This window comes from Phyllostomus hastatus, unplaced genomic scaffold (genome assembly GCF_019186645.2).
Source record: "Phyllostomus hastatus isolate PE091 unplaced genomic scaffold, TTU_PhHast_1.1 phas_contig_29, whole genome shotgun sequence".
Lineage (NCBI taxonomy): Eukaryota > Metazoa > Chordata > Mammalia > Chiroptera > Phyllostomidae > Phyllostomus > Phyllostomus hastatus.
This window is the reverse complement of record NW_025333835.1, coordinates 47,215,906-47,235,520: the sequence shown is the minus strand read 5'-3', so window position 1 is coordinate 47,235,520 and position 19,615 is coordinate 47,215,906. Positions and strand designations below refer to the sequence as shown.

General features: G+C 59.2%; 1 protein-coding gene and 1 long non-coding RNA gene across 2 annotated transcripts in view; one reads left to right on the top strand and one right to left on the bottom strand.

Moving 5' to 3' along the window:
* The window catches only part of FREM2 (FRAS1 related extracellular matrix 2), an 83,914-nt gene that overhangs the window by 45,556 nt on the left and 18,743 nt on the right, over positions 1–19,615 (bottom strand). The gene's annotated exons all lie outside the window — the stretch shown is intronic.
* Positions 15,207–16,282, top strand: LOC123818759. Its single transcript, XR_006785694.1, has 3 exons — positions 15,207–15,290; positions 15,877–15,976; positions 16,224–16,282. It is a non-coding gene; the product is annotated as an uncharacterized LOC123818759 (long non-coding RNA).

Below are 19,615 nucleotides of genomic sequence, written 5' to 3'. Positions count from 1 at the left end.
GTGACTCGTAGCTTCGGGCCCATTCAGCAACTCTTGTGCCCAACGAGTACTTTTTATTTTATAATTTTGTGTACTTTATTCCTGTTTCCTTTCCCCTGCATCCCAGAGTAAAAGATCACGTACCCTCTGGTTTCTCGGTTTCTCTAAATTTGGGCACTTTTTTAGCTAATTATACTACTTGATTCTCAGCCTTTCCTGAAATATTCCGGAAATTATCACTCTTCTAGAGAGCACGTATTTTAAGAATATACAGTCCAGGTCTGGCTGGTGTGGCTCAGTGGATGGAGTGCTGGCCTGTGAACCAAGGGGTCGCTGGTTCGATTCCCAGTCAGGGCACATGCCCGGGCTGTGCGCCAGGTCCCCAGTAGGGGGCGCGCTAGAGGCAACCACACACTGGTGTTTCTCTGACTCGCTCCCTTCCCCTCTGTCTAAAAATAAAATCTTAAAAAAAGAAAAAGACTATTGAGTGCCGACGCCTTCTTCCCTCGACACGGCGAGGAACGGCGAGCCCCAGTGCGAACCCAGCCCCATCTAGAACCTTCATGCCGATCACTACAGCGCTCCCCGTAACCTTGGAGCCCACACGTGCTTGCGTTTCCGTCGGCTCGCTGCGCCTGCGCGGTTGTGACCCGGAGCGCGGGCCTGTTCAAGGGGGTGGGCCTGCGCATGCGCTGGCTGGAGGCGCTCGGCCGCGCTCCGTCTCCCTGGGATGCAGACGCCCTGCGGACGGGCGGAGCAGGGCTCGCTCAAGACCGAGTCGTTTTGGACGGCACCCTTTCTAAGACGTCTGGCGTCCACACGTTTATTCCCGGGCGCTCTCGTGAAGCTGTTACGCTCGTGCCTGTACACGCGAACGGCTGGAATTCGTGTCTATCCAAGTGACACCGCCGGGGGCTACTGGGGACAGAATAGATGGCTTCGGGGATAGCTCACCGCGTCTCTCTCTGCAGGTTAAAAAATACAGCCACTTGGTTTTCCAGTTGGCACCGGCGCTCTGCAAGGAGAAGGGTGCCAGGTTACTGCTTAATCGGGGGTTTCGAGTGGCGCACAGCTGCCAGGATTTCCTGTGTCCAGCGCTTGGAGATTTCATTTGAGATAAAATTCAGCAGCGACTCCGAGAAGCCTCGCTTTGTCCGACAGCAGCCTGCTGCCGGGGGATTGTTTTGGAGGCTTAGCATTCGCTCTAAATCAGAGATTTTTACGTGGCTGTTTTGCTAGAGAATCTAAAGTTATGTGTATAAAGCTTAATTCTGAACAGAAGTACGTAAGACATCATGTCTGATTCCCACACACACACGAAGCCGGTCGTGTTCCAGAATTTATGAACTCTCGGGCACCAGCGATCAGGCAGGAACAGTCACGTGGGGAGCCCAGGAGGGAGACGTGGCGTTTTGTAACTCCTCCTGGAACTGACCGTGCACAATGGGGCTCTGCCTTTCGTCTGAAGAATGCAAAGATACATTATTTCTCCGTCTGAAGAATGCAAAGATACATTATTTCTTCACTTATTATATACCATGTAAACTCCTCTAAAACCTCAGTTACATGGAAACAGTAGCTCTTTACTTTAAATGACAATAGCTCCGGCTTACTGAAGGCGACATTTTAGATCAAGTTAAACAACTTAAAAAAAAAAAAGATTTTCCATCAGTGTGATTCTTTGCCTTTCTCCAGTCGATTCTGTCCCCTGTGAAGAACAGGAATGCAGTCTCCACGTCCCACTGCAAACAAATTCAAGTCTGTGACTTGTGTTGTGAGTCCCCGCGACAGGTGCCCGACAGCTGACAGGCACACTCTGAATGCTTTGTTCCCAGACCCTGACCACGGACTCCATTAAGGCTTTCACAAAAAGACTTCTGAACTTTTCCAGCTGGTCTGTCGGCCCTTCATGTCCTTTTTCAGTGAAACGAAACAGGTTTCTTTCTTTTGTTTTAGAACCACGAAGACGCACCCCCCCCACCCCATTAGCTCTCCCTGAGAACACTGGGCTGCCGGATGTCCCCAGGGCCAAGGCCCCCCCCCTTCAGTGTGGAACCGGCGTCTTGACGTGGACTTGGGCTTCATGACGGGTCCCTTCTGGGCGTCCACTTAGCTTTGGCAGTTTTTTAAATCCAAAATTGTTTTGACACATTTTTTTTTCTCGAAGAAAAGGTAGTTCCCAATAGAACATTCCGGCTTGCTAGAACTCCACTGGCCTAGGATAAAGCTCAGCCTGGAAGCTGACCTGGGAATCCAAGGCGCAGCTGTTTGAAGAGTTGTATCTCCTCCTTTAACTCAGCAACAGGAATAGTGACATCAAAAGGAGATTAAGATAACAGCATTACCTCATTAATGGGTAAAATTATATCATTTTATTTTCAAGCGCTTTGTCCCCTAGAAGGCAAGGACCTCGGTTGGCAACCAGGGACACCATCAGCCTGGTTACTAATGGTGGGGAGGATCAGAAATTATAGTCAAAACATGGGATTCATTTTCTGGCCATTTCTGTGCTAGGAGAATCTTTTTTTAAAAGAAAGATTTTATCTATTTACTTTTTTTTTGGAGAGAGAGGGGATGTGAGGGAAAAAGAGAGAGAGAAACATAACCGGGGCAGGGGGGGGACCTGCAACCCAGGCATGAGCCCTGGCCTCGTCGGGGCCCGAACTGTGACCTTTCGCTTCGAGGAATGAAGCTCAGCCGCCGGAGCCACACCGGCCGGGGCTGGGGCGTCCGTTAGACCTGGCTTTGCCTCCGAGTCCTCCCCACGGGAACCTCCGAGGGCCCTGCAAGTCAGGTGAGTTTTCCGGCCTGCTGAAAGCCCCGGGGGGCCAAGCTGAAGCCGGCTCCACTCTTAAACTCGCCTCCCGCGCCTCCAGGGGCTGACGTGCGGCTGTGGAGATGGGACGAGCACGCAGATAACGTCTCCCCGCAGAGGGAGGGGGCGGCAGCCGTGGAGAGAGGCCCCCGACTCCCGGCTGTGGGAGCCCACAGGAAGGAGCGCGGGCGGGCGGGGCTTCGCCCCGAGGATCACAGTCGAGTTCTGGGAAGAGAGAGCGTGTCAGGGGGCCGAGAGCTGTGCCTGGAAGATTAGCTCTGAGCACAGAGATAAGAAATCCAGAGGAAGGAAACGCCAAGGAATCCGATCTGGTGGGAGCTCAGGGCGGCCACTGAGTGTGCGTTTCCTTCTCCTTTTATCCCGACCTGAGGGCGGGGTTCGTGGGGCCGGAGGGGGAGCTGGGGCACAGGCCCGGGCACCTGTCGGTAGCTTCCACAGTTCTGCAGACCACGTCGTAATTCCAGTGGTGGTTTCACGGTAAGCTATTAAAAAACTGCTGGCAATACAACTTTTTTTTTTTTAAATCATCACTCAAGGACACTTTTCATTGCAGAGAGACAGAGAGAGAGAGAGAGAGAGAGATCAATTGGTTGTCTCCCCTACATACACGCCCTGACCGGGGATCGAACCTACAACCTTTCACTGTACGGGACGCCGCCCAACCAGCAGACCCAGCCCGCCGGGACGGGCAATACGACTTGTGATGACCGATGGGTCACTTTCTTCCTTTGTGCTGTGCGCAGCTCCTCCGCCGTCCGCGCGCCCGGCACCTGGAGGAGAGGAGGCGCGGCGCCGGACTGCTCCCCCCACGGAAGGCAGAGACCGTTGGAGGAATCGCAGGGGAAGAGGCGCTCCGGGCGCGGACTCGCGGGCTCAGGCGGGGAGAGGCAGGCGCGGCCCGGGCCCCGGCCGACCGCGGTGGGCTCCGCGCACGTGCGCCGTGGCTCCTGGGCCGCTCCCGGGAAGGCACCCGCAGGCTCCTCCTTCGTAGCCGCAGGCGCGCGTGGGGGGAGGACACGTGGGAACCAGCCGGGGCGCCAGCGTGGGCTCCCCTCCCGTCTCTGCTTCCCCGGCTCCGAACCTCGCGTTGCCAGGTAGCGCGGGGGTGGAGCCGACAACGACGCCCGCGCTCGCGGGACTCCGTGATACCCTTTCGTGCCTTGGGGACGCGACCCGACTGCGAGCCCACCGGGAGTGGGTGTGACGGGTGTTCGCCCGCCGGCTCCCAAGGACTAGCACCGCTCACCTGCTTTACGGGAGGTCGGTGGACTAGGCCGCGTCTCCCCGGGGCCTGCACCTGCTCGTCGGCCTCCTCGCGGCCGTGCGCCCGCAGCCCCCCAAGCAACGCCCGTGGGGCTTTGTCCTCACTCGCGGACACCTCGGAGCGCCCGCGGGAAACGGGCATCGCCCGCTGCTCCGCCTCCCCCGGCTCTGGTTGTGGACACGCGTGTCCCGCCCACGGTCCAGTGCATGCCGCATTTCCCGCATTGCGGCGGGGTTCCCCTGGGTGTGATGTTGCCGACTGACGGGTTGTCCAGCCTCAGTGGCAAAGTGCGGCCCGGCGCGCCCAAGCACGAGGAGACCCGCCTCGCACGCAGGGTGTCTGCGGGTGGCAGGGAGGCTCGTCCAGGCGCCGGGGGCAGCGCCGCCGGCCGGGGGTTCAGTGCCGACAGACCAGGTGTCTTCGCCCAGAGACGCGGGTGGAACCAGGCTGCGGGCCGATCGGTGGACGGAAGGCTGGGCCAGCAGCCCGCGGGGCGCCTGGCGCGGGAGCTCCCCCCGGAGCAGTTAGTTCTCCGACTCTCACTCCAGCAAGTGAGGAACACTGTTTACTCGAGACGGATCACCCCGAGTTAATCTCTGGGACGAGACGGCGCGCACCCGGGAGGCGGGAAGGTGTTCTTCCGCCACAGTTTCCCCCCTCTACCAGCCCTTCCCCGCACGTGCCCCCGAGCGTGAGCTCAAGGGACCCCTCAGGGCGCCCTCCCCCGCCCCCCCCCAGCCCTCTGTCCCAGACCCTGTGGTTGTGGGCGAAGTCGGCTCCGGCTGCGTGGAGGCTGCGTTTGCGCGCTGCCCTAATCATAACCAACCCAGGGAACGCACAGGCCAGTTTCTAGCCTGGAGGAGGAGGATCCACTCGCGCGAGCTCTGAGGCAGATTCTGCGGGAGACCCCGAGGACAGCTCCCTGTGGGGTCTCCGTGCACGCGGCAGCTCAGCTCTGGGGCGCGTGCCTCTTTCTGCCTTGTCTTTTGAGAGCTGGAGTCTCGGCCTCGGGGAAGCTGATTTTCCTGCGCTACAGGCCCCTCCGGAGAGGGCGCCCGTGTCACACAGATGGACGTGTCGGTGTCGGGCACAAGGACGTGGACTGCGCAAACTGCGCCCCAGCAGAGCCACGCGGGGCTCAGGCCACGGCGGGTCTCCGGGTCTCCGCCTTTGCCCGGGCTCCCGGGGAGGAACTGGGAAGCCAGCAGGAGACACCCGAAGAGACGGTCAGTCGTCCCGTGTTTCACGCCGGCCTCCACGGCGCTCTCGGGACGCCTTTTACGTTAATGCGGACACTGGGGATAGACCTCCACACAGCTGTGGCCCCCACGACCCGAACCCGTGGCTCCTGGGGTGCCGGTGGGCAGGCGGGCAGGGGCCTGCGAAGGGGCAGGTGGACCCAGCGACCCTGGTTCTGGGCAGAGAGGGGGCGACACTGTGGGAGTGGGCTGACCGTGGAGCCCACCTCCGCTGGGGAGGCTCCGATCAACCAGCATGACACAGCGCAGGTGCAGGCCTGTCGGGAGTCCCTGACAGCCACCCCTCTGCAGCGCAGGTGTAAACTGGCCGAACCTCAGCACCGCCTTGGGGTCCGACCGTGCCGGGGGAGGGGGCTGGGCACGAGGGGAAGGCTGGGAGTGGGGGGAGCATGGTCAGGGTGACTGCCGTCACAGGGCGGTTGTCTCAGTGCGTCTCCCAATGCCCCTGTGTGGGAGGGCGGGGGCGTGTCCACCCTCCAGGGGTCACTGTCAGGTCCAGAGACGCAGGTCGCTTCAGTCCCGAGGGGGGTGACAGATCTGGGGCTCAGGCGCGGCCTGCCACTCTCCTCCCGCACTTCGCTAAGTCGTGGGGTCACCCCAGCCAGGGCGACACTCCGTGTGTAGGGGCGCGGCGTGCTGTGTGCTGGGCAGCAGCGACGACCCCACCGCCCGAGCGCAGGTCAGTTTCTCCCTGTTTGAGGCCGAAGGACAGAAGCAAGCACCGCAGGCGAAGGGGCAGACCCTCCCGATTTCTGAATGAACTTGGGGTCGGAGCCAAGAATCGGGGCAGCTGGAGGGAAAGCACTTCTCCCCGACTGCGCGCCTTCGGCCGCCCCTTCCGGCCGCCGCGGGGTCGGAGCCCGCGAGTCCGGGCCTGCAGGGGGGCCCCCTCACCCACACCCCGCCCCACCCGGCCCCGCCCCGTCCAGTAAAAAAACAGAAAGGAAGAAAAGAAGGAATGTGTCGTTCTCAGCCCCTGTTTCAAAAAGAAAAAGGTCAGACCCCGAGTTCATGCCTCCTAACCTACGGCTTAACCATCGTTTCGTAACCGGCCCGGGTTTCGTCGTGTCCAAACTCCTCGGGCTTCCGCAGACGCCTGGACCCCGCACCCTGAAGGCCGTGGAGGTCGTGCGCAGGCCTGGGGGGAGGGGTCGGCTGTGTCTCTGCGGAGGACGAAGGACGGGGCACCCTGCGGGGAACGCCGAGAACAGCCCGCACAGGAGCCGCGAGCGAACGCGGGCCGGAGGAACGCGCACTGGGCGCCCGGGACGCGGCAGCGCGGGTGGCTGAGCCCGCTGGTCTCGGGGGGTGGAAGCACAGGGTGTGTCTCTCAAACAAGGACGCACGCCGGTTCTAAGGGTCGCGAGTGGGCCCCACCCACTGCGGGGGACCACGCGCTGGGCCCCGCCCTCGGCACGCTGCGCGCTCCGCCTGCGCCCCGGCACCGCCCCCGCGTCCGGCCGTGGCGCTTCCAGGCCGCGGAGCCGAAGGCGCCCAGGGGACCGCCGGCGGAAGACCCCGGCGCAGAGGAAGGAGGAGCTAGGTGCCGGGGCAGATTGCTTAGCTGGGGGGGTCTCCATAAAAGTCTTCCAGCCCCGGCCCGGGGGGCTCAGGGGGTTGGGGGTCCTCCCGAGCACCGAGTTCGGGTTCGATCCCCAGCTGGGGCGGGTCCCTGGGGCAAGGGATAGAAGTTTCTCGCTCACATCCACGTTTCCCTCCTTCTGTCGCTCTCCCTCTCGCTCTCCGATCCACACGAAACGTTCTCGGGGGAGGATGAGAGAAAAGTTATTTTCCAGTGGGAGCGGAAAACAGAGGGAAAAGAATCACGTTGGCGGAGGAGACCCATATGAACCCCGAGCATTTCAGAGCGAGAACGAAGCCTAAATCCCGTCTTTCCCCGCCGCCCCGTGCCACCGGGGCCAGAGCAGGGCTGCGACGTGAGGGAGGCGACAGGGCAGCCGCTGGCGGAGACGCTCGCCCCCGGCCCCCGGCCCCCGGCCCCCGGCCCCCGGCCCCGGGCGCTGCGGCTCCGCAGACGGGGCTCAGGTGCTGCTCCTCGGCGCGAGATCGTAAACATCGTGAGTTCGGAATAATGCGACAGTATAATCACATACAGCGATACTAAATTCGGGGAAGGCTTTATTATTTCCCCTTAAAGCAGCCCAGAGACGCGCTTCTGTTGTTATATTTTCCCTGTTAACAAATAGCAGCCGAACCGAACAAAGCAGCCCTGTTTTCCCCCAAACAGACACCGCTTCACCCGCAGCCGCAGCCGAGGTGCGTCTGTCAGGGCCCCCCCCCCAGCCTCAGGGCGCAGGGAAAGGGGGGGGGGCGGAACACCTGGTGCGGCAGACCCCCCCCACCCCCCGCCCGCCCACCCCGGGCACCGCTCGCTGTGTTAGATCTCTGGAAACACATTCTTAAAATAAACCTAATCGCCCGCAGGGCTCTGGGCGAACCAGAGCCTAATTCCTTTTGTGGCGCCAGACGGCCCCCGCCGCCCCCCCCCCCCCCCCACCCCAGGGGGCTCGGCAGGGAATAAAGGCAGGGGCTCCCCAGCCCCTCGCCGATGAACCGGTTCGGCACCATGTATTTACCTGACGCCCCGAGAGGCGGGGCTGCTGTCTCAGTCCTGTTTGCACAGCAGCGGGCGGCGCCCGTTCCCGGGGGTGGGGGGGGGGGTGGGGGGGACCCCGGGACGCTGCAGTTACCCAGGGGTCCCGCGGGATCTGTGCTTTGGATTAGCTTTTAAACGTGGGTGACCTCCACACGGAGACAAAAGCAGGAGAGAAAAAACGATAACCAAACAACCCACAAGCGCTTTAATCTGATTGTTCGAAGAAGAAAAAAAAAACCCCAAACAAACAGCAACAAATAAAACACCTTTAACCTGTCTAGTTTTCCTTTGTACCCAAAGGCAAACTCTGATGGCTGGGACGGAGGGGTTAAGGGAGACGGGGACACGAAAGCCATTCTACCAGCCGAAACACTGTGAGTCAGTTTTAAGTCGGAATATTCTAGAAGGCTGGCACTAAAGGGGAACTCCCTGAAGGTATTTTTAGATTAACCTGTCATTGTTTTTAAACCTGAGTCAGCAACATGCCGGGAGGTCTCTGTTCGCAGCCACAACAGCAAGATCGGGAAGTTCTGGGTTTCTAGGCTTTAAATGAAAAAGAAACACGCACACCACACCTGGTTTCTGGGGTGGGATGCCCCAGAAGATACTAAAAAAAAAAAAGCATTTTCATCAATGTCTGTCGAGGAAGAAAGGAGGGAGGGAAGGCACAAAGAAAGGAAAGGAAAAAGAGGAAGAGAGAGACAGAGACAGTTACAGGCAGAGGGACAGGCAGAGGGACAGACAGAGGGACAGGCAGAGTCACGCGTATTCTCCTCATTTTCTTCTCATTTATTTCAGATTCGTCACACACAGGCGGCTTTTGTGCCTGACTCGTATGTTGTTGAACTAGTCCAGCCTGTCGGCGACTGCTCACACCCCCTTCACATCAGGCCAGAGCTACTGTCTCTCTAAAACATAAAAGCCACGCATGTGTGTGTCTGACTGCAAGAGGGAAAGAAGACAAGACACGAGGGGGTAGAAACGCCGGCGTGGCCCCGGAGCGCCAGGAGGGGGAGGAGGGACACCTGGGGAGCCCCTTCCGGGAGGCTGAGACCCCGGGGAGGAGGCGAACCAAAGTCCCAGGTCACTCCCCACAGAGACGAGAGGGGGAACCGTGGGCCTGCAGGACCCGGGCTCGGAGTGGGGCAGAGGGCCCCGGGCTGGGAGGCCACGCGAGGCTGGGGCAGTGGGCGCGTGGAGGAGCCCGAGGGTGGGGACGGCCTCGAGGGGGAGGGAGGGGAGCAGGCGGGGGTGGGGGCACAGCGCCGGGCGGGGGCAGACTGTCCCACTGGGTCACGGGTGCGGCAGCAAAGGGGGGGGAGGGTCGGAAAGACGGGGCCGACGAAGAAAGCTGGCCACTGGCCGCGGGGGGAGGCGGAGTCTGAGTTCCGCCTCGAGACGCACCAATCTGGTAGAATTGTCCAAGGACGCGCTCAAATAAAGTCGGACCAGGAAGCAAAGATGCCATTCACAGGCCCTGACCGGGTGGCTCCGTGGGCTGGAGCGTCATCCCGTAGTAGACTGAAAGGCTGTGGGTTCGATCCCCAGTCCGGGCACGTGCCGGGGTTGCGGTTCGGCCCTGGTTGGGGCCCGTGTGGGAGGCAGCTGACCAATGGTTTTCTCTCACATGGATGTTTCTCTCTCTCTCCCTCCCTTCCTCTCTCCCTCCCTCCCTTTCTCTCCCTCCAAAATCAATAAATCTATCCTTGGGTGAGGATTAAAAAAAATCATTTACAAATAACCAGCAAATTAGGATTTCTGCCCACGGAAGGGGAAACTTGCATTAGGATACAACGAGTCTATGAATAAATATCGCCATAAAAAATAGAAGTTGTGTTCACAACAAGACAGGAATCCGTAGAATGTCAAGGTTCACCGCGAACAAGTGGGCCGGCTAACCAGGGAGCCCCCAACCACACGCAGCCAACCCCAGGGATTCCCGAGCGGGCGGGCGGGCGGGCCTCGAACTCTGCCCCATCACAGAGCGGCTTCTCAGGAAGGGCCCCTCGGCAGCTGCCTCTGCGCGGACGGAAGCCAGTCAGCGAAGGGCCCACCGCCCACCGAATGTCAGCAGACCCCACCACCGACCTCGTCCTTTTACTGTGCCTCCACCTGGTCTGTCTCTGCGCCGCTACCTTTAAAAGTTCTTACGTTTATTTTTACTGGGGTGACATTGGTTCACGGGGTCACGTGGGTTTCAGGTGTACTCGTCGGCAACACGGGATCTGCACCGTGTGCCCGCCACCCACAGTCGGGTCAGCGCCCGTCACCACGGGTGGGCCCCCTCCACCCTTCACCCCCTCTCACCCCTCCCTCTGGCGACCCCCACACTGTCGCCTGCGTCTGTGGCGTTCTGTGCTATACCCCACACGCCAGGGGGTCATGTGGTTCTGAGCTTTATCAGACTAAGTTCACGTAGCGCGACACGGTCAAGGTCCGTCCGCGTCGTCACAAAGGGCAGTATTTCATCTTTCTTGTGGCCGAGTGGTTTGCCATGGCAGAGACGCACCAGGTCTCCCTGCCCAGCCCTCCGTGGATGGGCACTTCGGTGCTCCCCCTGTCCTGGCCGCCGTGGACAACAGGGGCGCATGTGTCTCTGCAAATACACGTTCTCAAACTTTCGGGCAGATGCGCCGAGGAGGGGTCGCCGGGTCACATGGGGAGTCTGTTCTTCCTTTCCTGAGGAGCTTCCCAGCCACTCTCCGCGGCAGCCGCCCCGGGCTGCGTCCCCTCCGGCAGGGGACCGGGTTCCTTCTTCTCTGAGACCTCCCGGGTCTGCGCTTCTCAGGGGGTACGCTTTCGGAAGGCACTTTTAAAACTTTGAAAAACGTGCTGTTCTGTTTGAAAAATGATTTATAGTTCGGATCCTTGCCCTCAAATGAAAAGTAACCTTTGGATTGGAAAACGTTTGTGTCTACATCACCCCTGTGTAAACAGTCGTGTTTCTGTAACTGAGAGAGAGGTACTCGCAGCCAGGGGCTGCGCTAGCGGTGATGACCAGGCGTCCTGTCGAACTCTCAAACACACGTCCGCAGCGAGTCTCGGGAGCAACGTTCACGAGAATCGCCAACAGTCGCCCGGGTGGGAAACTGAAAGGCGCATCGGAAGGCCCTGGTTCAGGCGGACCCTGTGGGTGCACCTGAACCAGGGCCTGCGACCGGAGCCTGGCTCAGGGCTGCACCGGCTCTGAAGTTTGGACCGCTCTCTCCGGGCCTGGGACAGCGGGCAGAGGAAGGCACCTGAGAGATCACTCACTCTGGGCGCTGAAAACATAAATCACCAGATCCCTCGGGGAAGGTGTAGGCCTAAGTGTCTACTTGGTCAAAGTCCAAATGCATACCTCAGATAAAAGTTTGTCTCTCTTTTTCCCTCCCTCCCTCCCTCCCTCCCCTCCTTCTAAAAAATGAGGATTGGTGTAATAACATTCTCTTAGGCCAAGAGAAGCCACACTTTTCTCCGTCGGGTGAGCGCGCACAGTGCCGACGGCATTTTGTGAGCACCCGGAGGCCTGGGGACAGTGGGGAGCTCCGGGAGCTCGCGGGGTGCTAGTGCACCGACGTCGCCCTCACAGTGTGGTCTGAACCAGTGGTTGTGGGGTGCGTGTGTGTGGGGGGGGTGGGTGTGAATGATTTTGCCCCCATGGACGTTTGCCAACGTCAGGAGACATTTTTGGCTGTCACGGCGGGGGCGAGCAAGGGGGTGGTCTCGTGGGCAGAGAGGCCGGGGAGACAAGGGACTCCAGGACGCTCAGGGCGGTCAGACCCCGCCCCCAACAAAGAAGCAGAAGTGTCTGGACCAGGGTGTCCCTCGTGCGTCCAGACTCACTGCCTTCCGACAGGTCAGCATGTACGAGTCATGTCCACACGTCATTTCCGCATGAACTCCACGCTTCCTTACGGATCGATAATACGTGTGGTCACATGACACAGCCCCTCCCCTTCTCCCACCAACACGCGGAGCTTCTCAAGCTGTCGCTGCCGCGGGCGCGTTCCCAGTCCGAGGGCCGACTCTCCCCGCGCGGGGAGCAGCGGAGCCGGTGACTTTCCCGTGCGAGCGAGCGAGGGACGCCCCGGGGACGCAGCAGTGTGGACCCACCCGGACCAACGCACCCACTGTGTCCGGTGACAGAGGGAGTGCGCCTCCGTGGCTGCTCGTCCGGGGCCCCCAGCGGACTGGGCCTCCCCGGCGCAGGCCGGACTGAGGGTGCGACTGGGGGGGGGGCTTCCCGAGTCACCGCAGGAGGGGGCTGGGCCCGGGCACAGGTCCTCCTGCGACTCGAGTCCCGTTAGAGCCGAGCGGAGACACCACCCGCTCCAGCGCACACCCGTGTGGTGTGCGCACACACACGCGGACACACAGACACGCACACGCACTCACCGCGGCTGTGATGAGAGTGAACAGACTGTCCAGGGCGTTCTCCAGACACACAGAGGACACAGTCTCTCGTCTGGTTTTCCCCGGGCCTCGGGCGTCCCGAGAGGCCCTGGCCCGCAGAGTGAACTCGGGGGCGGGTCGGCGTTGAGCACGAACCTTCTGAACTCCAGGGGGGCACAGGGGGTCCCGCACCACCTGCATCCAAGTAACACGGGGTCACCCTCAGTTGTCCCCATTCAGTGCCGTATCCCGGACTCGCATCGTGTACATGGTTGTGAGGGATGGGCACCAACACAACGATGGGGTTTCCCGTCTCGTCAGCTGCGCAAAGTCTGCTTCAGGGCGCTCCCGCTCCCCGACCCAGACGGCAAAGCACAGGCGCCGGCGCGCAGGACGCCGGGGAACACAGGCTGAGCTCCGGCAGACACCCCGAGTGCTGGTAGGCTGCTCCCTGCATGCCACACTTCCTGTCGGGGATGCACGTGCGTGTGCGTGTGCACGTGTGCGTGCATGTGTGTGCGTGTGCATGTGCGTGCGTGTGTGGCTTAGCAGCAGCCTCCCCGGCCCCGTTTTTTAATTAGGCAAATGCGGGATCAGATGCCCGAAGGCGGGCGGAGATTAGGATGTCGGCCAGTTCCGAAACAGACAGCTGAACGCCCCGACAATGCACAATGGGTCGCGCGGGCCTCCCTGTTCGGTCGGACCTCACTCCCCGGGGAAATCTGAACTCCGGGAGCTGCCCGGCGCCGATAAGGGACTTAAGGGCTTACCCAGAGGCCGGGTTCCGGAGCTCTTACACCGGGGGCTGGGGGGGTGTGGGGGCGGGGAGCCGAGCCGGCCCCTGGCAGAGGATGACGGTGCAGCGGAAACCTGAGGGCCGGTGGACAGACACGGACGCGGAGGGCGCTCTGCGGCCCGGGCTGCGCCCCGAGCCCTCGCTGCCCCCCAGGAGCCATCGGCACCCGCGGCGCTGTGTGCTTGTGGGCGCTGCACCGCCGCAGAGAGGCGCACGGGGGTCGTCCGCGCCCGCCCGGCGGGGCTGCGTGTGGCCGTGCTGCCCAGTTCCTCGGGGGGAGATCTCGGTTGCCCGGAGAACTCACTGGGATCGGAACTGTTAATGAACCCGCCCCTCGCTTGCATGTATATTCTGGCGGTTTCGAGAGGACACCGGGCTGCAGCTGCATCCTCGGCGCCGACGGAGGGGGGAGTACACCCCCCGGAGCCGAGAGGCATCGGGCGAGGGGGCCGCGGGACATCACGCAGGAGGGAAAGCACGCGGGGAAGCGTCGCGGACACGGGGACGGGAGGGAGCAGGTCACCCGTGAGCTCCCCGTCCGCGCCGCCCGCCCCGGCCCTGACGTCTCCAGGGGGAGGAAATGTGCTGGGTTGTTTGTTTGTTTGTTTGTTTGTTAGCATCGATGTGAGTTTCTTCCCCGGGTGGCATCTCGTTACTTGTTTGAGCTGGGAATTCCCTCTCAGTGTTTGCTTCTTCCCTCAGCCACACGCTCACAACGGGCGCGCTGCGGACGGCAGGTAGCACGCCTGCACACGGAGACGGAGAGCACGGCGCCACCAAGGGACATTGGCGGGCGGGTGTGAGGGCGGAACCACCTCCCCGCAGGCCACCAGAGAGACCCCGCGCGGAGGAGCGACGCCCGAGACCACAGTGAACGGTCACGATCTTCTCCTCCTGGGTTCTCCCGGCCGGGCCGGCCGCCCGGCCAGGCAGAGCTGCGCGGGGAGGTCAGGCCCCTCTGAACACGGGCGGTGCCCACGGCCCTCCCCCAGCTCGGCTCTGAGACCCGGCCGTGGCCTTCCGCGAGAAGTTTCTAGCACCCTAAGGCCAGAAAACAGAAGCCGGTTCGAACCACTTGCTGAAAGGCACTCCCGTAAATAGGTTACTTTCTAGTTAAAAATTACCTTCCAAGGTCCGTGCGGTCTCGGACCCTTCGGGGCGCCTGGAGGCGGAGACAGGCTTGGCCGACGACACAGCAGGCGGCCACTGCCCCGGGAGCGAGGGGGGGGGGCTGCGTGTCCTGCACGCAGGGGGGCCCTGGCCTCTGCACCCTGCGTCCCGCCACCGGAGACGGGGACCCCCAATCCACACTCCCACAGCACAGCCCTGTGCGCCTGGGGGGGTCAGCTCACACAGACCCGGCTCCCCTGCCCTCCGACCTGGAAGTGGGGGTGCAGGTGGGGCTCAGATGGGGGGCGGGGAGTCACAGGCTGTGCTCTCGGAGTCCTCGTGGGCTCACCTGTCCCCTGCCTGAACAGGGCTCCCACGGGGGACAGCACCCCGATCCGGGGCTGACCCATGCGCCTCGAGGTTCTGGGTGCTCACTCACTCACTGTGCACCGTGTGCTGCTGCTGGCAACCACTCGCTCTCTTCAAGGTGTTCCACGCAGTTCGTATCCTGAAGTTTAGTGAGTTTGCTCCTGAGTTTTCATTGTTTCTAAACCTTATTTTCCAGTGGCAGTTTGCAGCCAACGCTATTCTGTGTGAGTGTCAGGGTGCAGCGTGGTGGCTGGAGAACCTCGTTATCTGCGAAGTGGCCCCTGACGCCCCGATGGCCAGCTGGCGCCCTGCAGGGCCGTCACACCGTCGCCCACGCCGCCCCCCCTGCTGCGGCTGTGCGGCCTTCCTGGGACGGTCTGTGTTTCTCAGCCCTTCGCCCCCCCCCCCCCGCCCCCCATCCCAGCCCCGCGGAACCCGCCCTGCCTGGCCACCACCGCTCTGTCCCTGTAACCGCGGGTCTGTGTTCCGTTTGTGCGCAGATTTTGTTCTGCACGTCCCACAAGTAAGTGAGATCACAGGGTATCTGTCTTCTTCTGGCCGACTCCACCTAGCCCCCTCGCTGAGGCAGCTGGGAAGGTTTCGTTTCTTATGGCCGGGCAACATCCTGATGTGTACCTTCCCGTACCACTTCTTCCCGACCCGCCTGTCCACCGGCGGGCAGCGAGGTCAGGTCCACATTTCGGTCATTGCAAATAACACTGCGGCGAACGCAGGGGTGCACGGGAGGTCTGGGCAGAGTGCGCCCGGCCGTGGACATGTGAAAAAATAAAGCCATTTACTGAGGAAGAGACAAGATCCAGGAAACACTTGTACACAGGACAGTGATACCTCAGTCCCCTGCAAAGCAGGCACCCTGGGACCTCGCACAGTTCTCCCAGTCTCCATCAGCTGCCCTGTTGTAGTTTCCTGAATCTCATCGACGGTCTGAAATCTCTTCCCTTTCAAAGGGGATCTGAGTCTTGGGAAAAGCCAGAAGTCGCAGGGCACCAAATCTGGGCTGTAGGGGGCTGTGTCACCTGGGTGATCTGACGTTTTGCCAAGAAACTCTGCCTGAGACGTGATGCGTGAGCAGGTGCGCCGTCATGATGAGGCTGCCGGTCACCAGCTGCCCACGGCTGCGGCCTTCTTCTGTGGTTTCGCCTACATTTTTGTATTATTTGTTCTGGTTCTGTGAAAAACGCCATGGGTATTTTGATAGAAATTGCATTGGGTAGTATGGAAATTTTAACGGTGTTATTTTTTCCTATCCAGGATGATGGTGTTGATTTGTATCTTCTTCAGAATCTTTCTTCGGTGTCTTATAATTTTACCGACACAGGTTTTTCACCTCCCTGGTTAAATACATTCCTAGGTATGTTATTTATTGTTTAATGCAATTGGGAAATGAGATTGTTTTCTTAGTTTCCCTTTCTAACAGTTCATTATTGGTCTATAAACGTACAACATGTTTCTGAATATTTATTCTGAATATACATTGGTGCTTCACTAAATTCATGGATGAGAACATTTATCCGTTTTTGTGTGCTGAATCTTTGGGGTTCTCTACATGCAGCCACATGTCAGCTGCAAATAACGACAGTTTGCTTCTTCTTTTCCAGTTTGGATGCCTTTTATTTCCACCCTGTTCTGATCGCCGTGGCTGGGACTTTCAGTTCTGTGTTGGACAAGAGCAGTTGGAGTGGCCCTCCCTCTCTTGCTCCTGATTTTAAAAGAAATGCTTTCACCCTGGCTGGCGTAGCTCAGTGGATTGAACGCGGGCTGTGAACCAAAGTGTCACAGGTTCGATTCCCAGTCAGGGCACATGCCTGGATTGCAGGCCACGGCCCCCAGCAACCGCACATTGATGTTTCTCTCTCTCTCTCTCCCTCCCTTCCCTCTCTAAAGATAAATAAATAAAATCTTAAAAAAAAAGAAATGCTTTCGGCTTTTCCCCTTTGAATACGACACTATCTTTGGGTTTGTCCCGCACGGCCTTTGTTAGTTTGGGGTCTGTTCCGTTTCCACTTTGTTGAGAGTTTTTTATTTTTAATAATAAATGGGTGCTGGATTTTGTCAAAAGCGTTTTCTGCCTCTATCAATATGATTATGTGTTTTTTTTAAAGATTTTGTTATTTCTAGAGAGAGAAAAGGGAGGGAGAAGGAAAGGGAGAGAAACATCAGTGTGTAGTTGCCTCTCACATGCCCCCAAGTGGGGACCCAGCCCACAACCCAGGCCTGTGCCCTGAGTGGGAATCGAACCCGTGACCCTTTGGTTCACAGGCCGGCACTGAATCCACTGAGCCACACCAGCCGATCACGCAGTTTTTATCCCTCACTTTGTTCACGTGGTGTACCGCCTGGATCGATCTGTGGCTACCGAGCTAACCTTGCACCCCGGGACTGAGTCCCGCGCGATCACAGACTACTGAGCCCGGGAACGGGCGCGGGGGTGTGGAGCACCGCACAGGGAGCACCGTCGGTCACAGTGTGACGACCCTGCCCGGGGGCCACAGTCACCGGTCTCAGCCGAGTGGCCGCTTCGTGAGAGGCGCCCCGCCCCCGGACTCCCCCACGGAGGGACCTGCTGTGTTCCCACCATGCACTCCTCACGAGGGGGGGCGGGGGAGGTGCCGGTCTGTTTCTCAACCACAGTGCCTCGTAGAGACTGGTGATTTCACTGCCCACCCAGGAAACCCTCTTCCTCTCCGCACCCCACCTTTTAGCCCCACCTTCGAGACACCCCCCTCTTTGTCTGAGGACCCTAGCAGCCGGGGCACGGTTTCCCTCTGCCTGCCGTCTGTCTCACGTGAATCAGGGACCCCGCGAAGAGGCCCCTTTTCATTGTCCTTGTCACAGACGCTCTCCTGGCCCCGGGTCACCCCGAACAGCTCTTTAGAAGGGTCGCCGGTTCCTGAAACCATGCCCCAGCGATACCATCCGCTCGCCGCCCACCACTCGGGAAAGTCCCGCGGCCCCGGCCCGGGCCCCTCAGCTGGGCTGGGGGCTCCCTGGCCGTGCTGCACAGTCTGCCCCCGGGTCCCCTCTCTCACGTCGGGGCTGGGTCTCCACCGGGAGCCGGCGGCGCCCCGATCAGTTTCGGGTTCGCTCCCCTTACTCCTGAGACCCAGCGACTCCTCAGTAGACGCTAGATGGGTGGACAGAGAGAGAACTCGGAAAGTAACGGCTTTGACGACTAAACTAGTTCATCTCATAAAAGCAGCTCACGCATTTTAATGACCACACGGTCCTTATGCTTTGTTTTTAGCCACCGTTTCTGTTCAGCTAGCAACCTCCATGGGCTAGCAAAGCCTGGTGAGGAATTGGCAAGATCCGGTGGTAGGGAACCTAAACTGTTAAATTCTCATCTATACGTAGTCTCCACGTTAAAAAATCCCAGCACAAATGATATTAACACTTTCCACTTTAAGGGGCCACTAGAACATGCAATTTTCTGCGCCTCACTTGCATTCTTTTAAGAGGGTTTTAATTAAGCTGAGGCTTTAAGCACCGTTACCATTACAGGCTTCACACAGAACCCAGGATAACGCATACTTACATGCCCCACCTTTCTGTGGAAGGCACCATTTACCTGAACACAAAGCAGACGGCGGTGCACACTGGGTACCTGAACATCTCAGGGCTCCGCCCGGCCCGTTTAACGGCGAGAATGCAGAATCATCTGCTTTATTACCAGGTATCGAATGTCAGTGTATGAAACTGCTTCTCCCCTTCCTCTGTAATCATGTGCTTAGTTAGCTTCTACTGTACACTTACAGTTACACATTTTTTAGTGTTTTTTTTTTTACGGGCGTGCACGGTAGCTGCTTGACGGGGGTGATCTACCTGTGAGTCACTGTACCCCAAGCACATGTTTTATTTTGCAGCTGGCCATGCAGGTGAGCTCCCGGAAGGGGCCTGTGGGCCTCGGAGCGGTCCCCCGGTGCCCTGACCCAGAGTGCAAGGGCGGGGGGGTGGTCGCGGAACGGTTTCACCTTCCCCTGGTGAGAAGACGCGATCGGGACTCCGCCAATTCTTTCCTGTCCGCTCAGGACGCCCCCTGGTTTATTTACACCGGCCGTCGGGGTGTCCGGCGTGGTTAGCACCCCCTATCTGTCTCAGAGGTGCTCTGGCCGGAAAACCAACTGCAATGTCGTCCATCGGACTCACTTAGAAAATGACACAAAAGGTCCATTTGTCAAGATAACTCGTCCGCCAGGGGACTTGCTGCTTTGCGATGTGTTATCGGCATCTTTTGATTTCTGGGACCCCACAGGGGCAGCCATGTGCTGTTTTTAAAGCCAATTTCTTAATAATCTTTAGTCCTTCACTTTGTACGTTTTACTCGTCACAATGTTCTCCATTTAATGTCTAAAGTAGTCACAAAGTAAAATAAACTCAGTCACACGGAAATTCTCTGTTTCCCCAGTGGCTGCGTGTTCCGGAAGTGAACATCGATTTCTCCAAGTCTGCTTTAGGTTTTTTTCTTACCATCTTTACGCAGAACTTGCCAATAGAAAATACCAAAGAAACACTGTTATCAGAAACAGGGTGGACAGCAACTGAACACGAAGCATTACGCTTTGTGTTTGAATTTATACCCTCCCAAAAAAGAGGATTATGGCTCCTTCGTGCAGACAGCAGTCATAAGAACCTGAGCGTCTCTCAGCGAGGACCTGGGTCAGGACGATGCGGAAGAGAAAGTTCTGGAGAATTAAGCTGCATAAGAACTCTTTTGTATTTTGGTGTCCGTAAGCAGAACCTTATACTTTAGAAACATGAAGAAAAATGTTGTCTTTTACCTTTCTCTCCTTAAATGGACAAACAAGACTTTTTTCCTGCCTATTTCTCTCCTCTCCTCCGCACCTGTGCAAGGAAGGCAGGAGCCCTATCTCGATGACAAATCACAGCTCAGAAAAGGGTTTCGGTCTTGTGAGAATGAGCTGTGAGTACCTTTGAAAACACGGCCGTGTACATAACAGGTTTGGGGGAGGGAAGGGAGCGGGGGTGAACC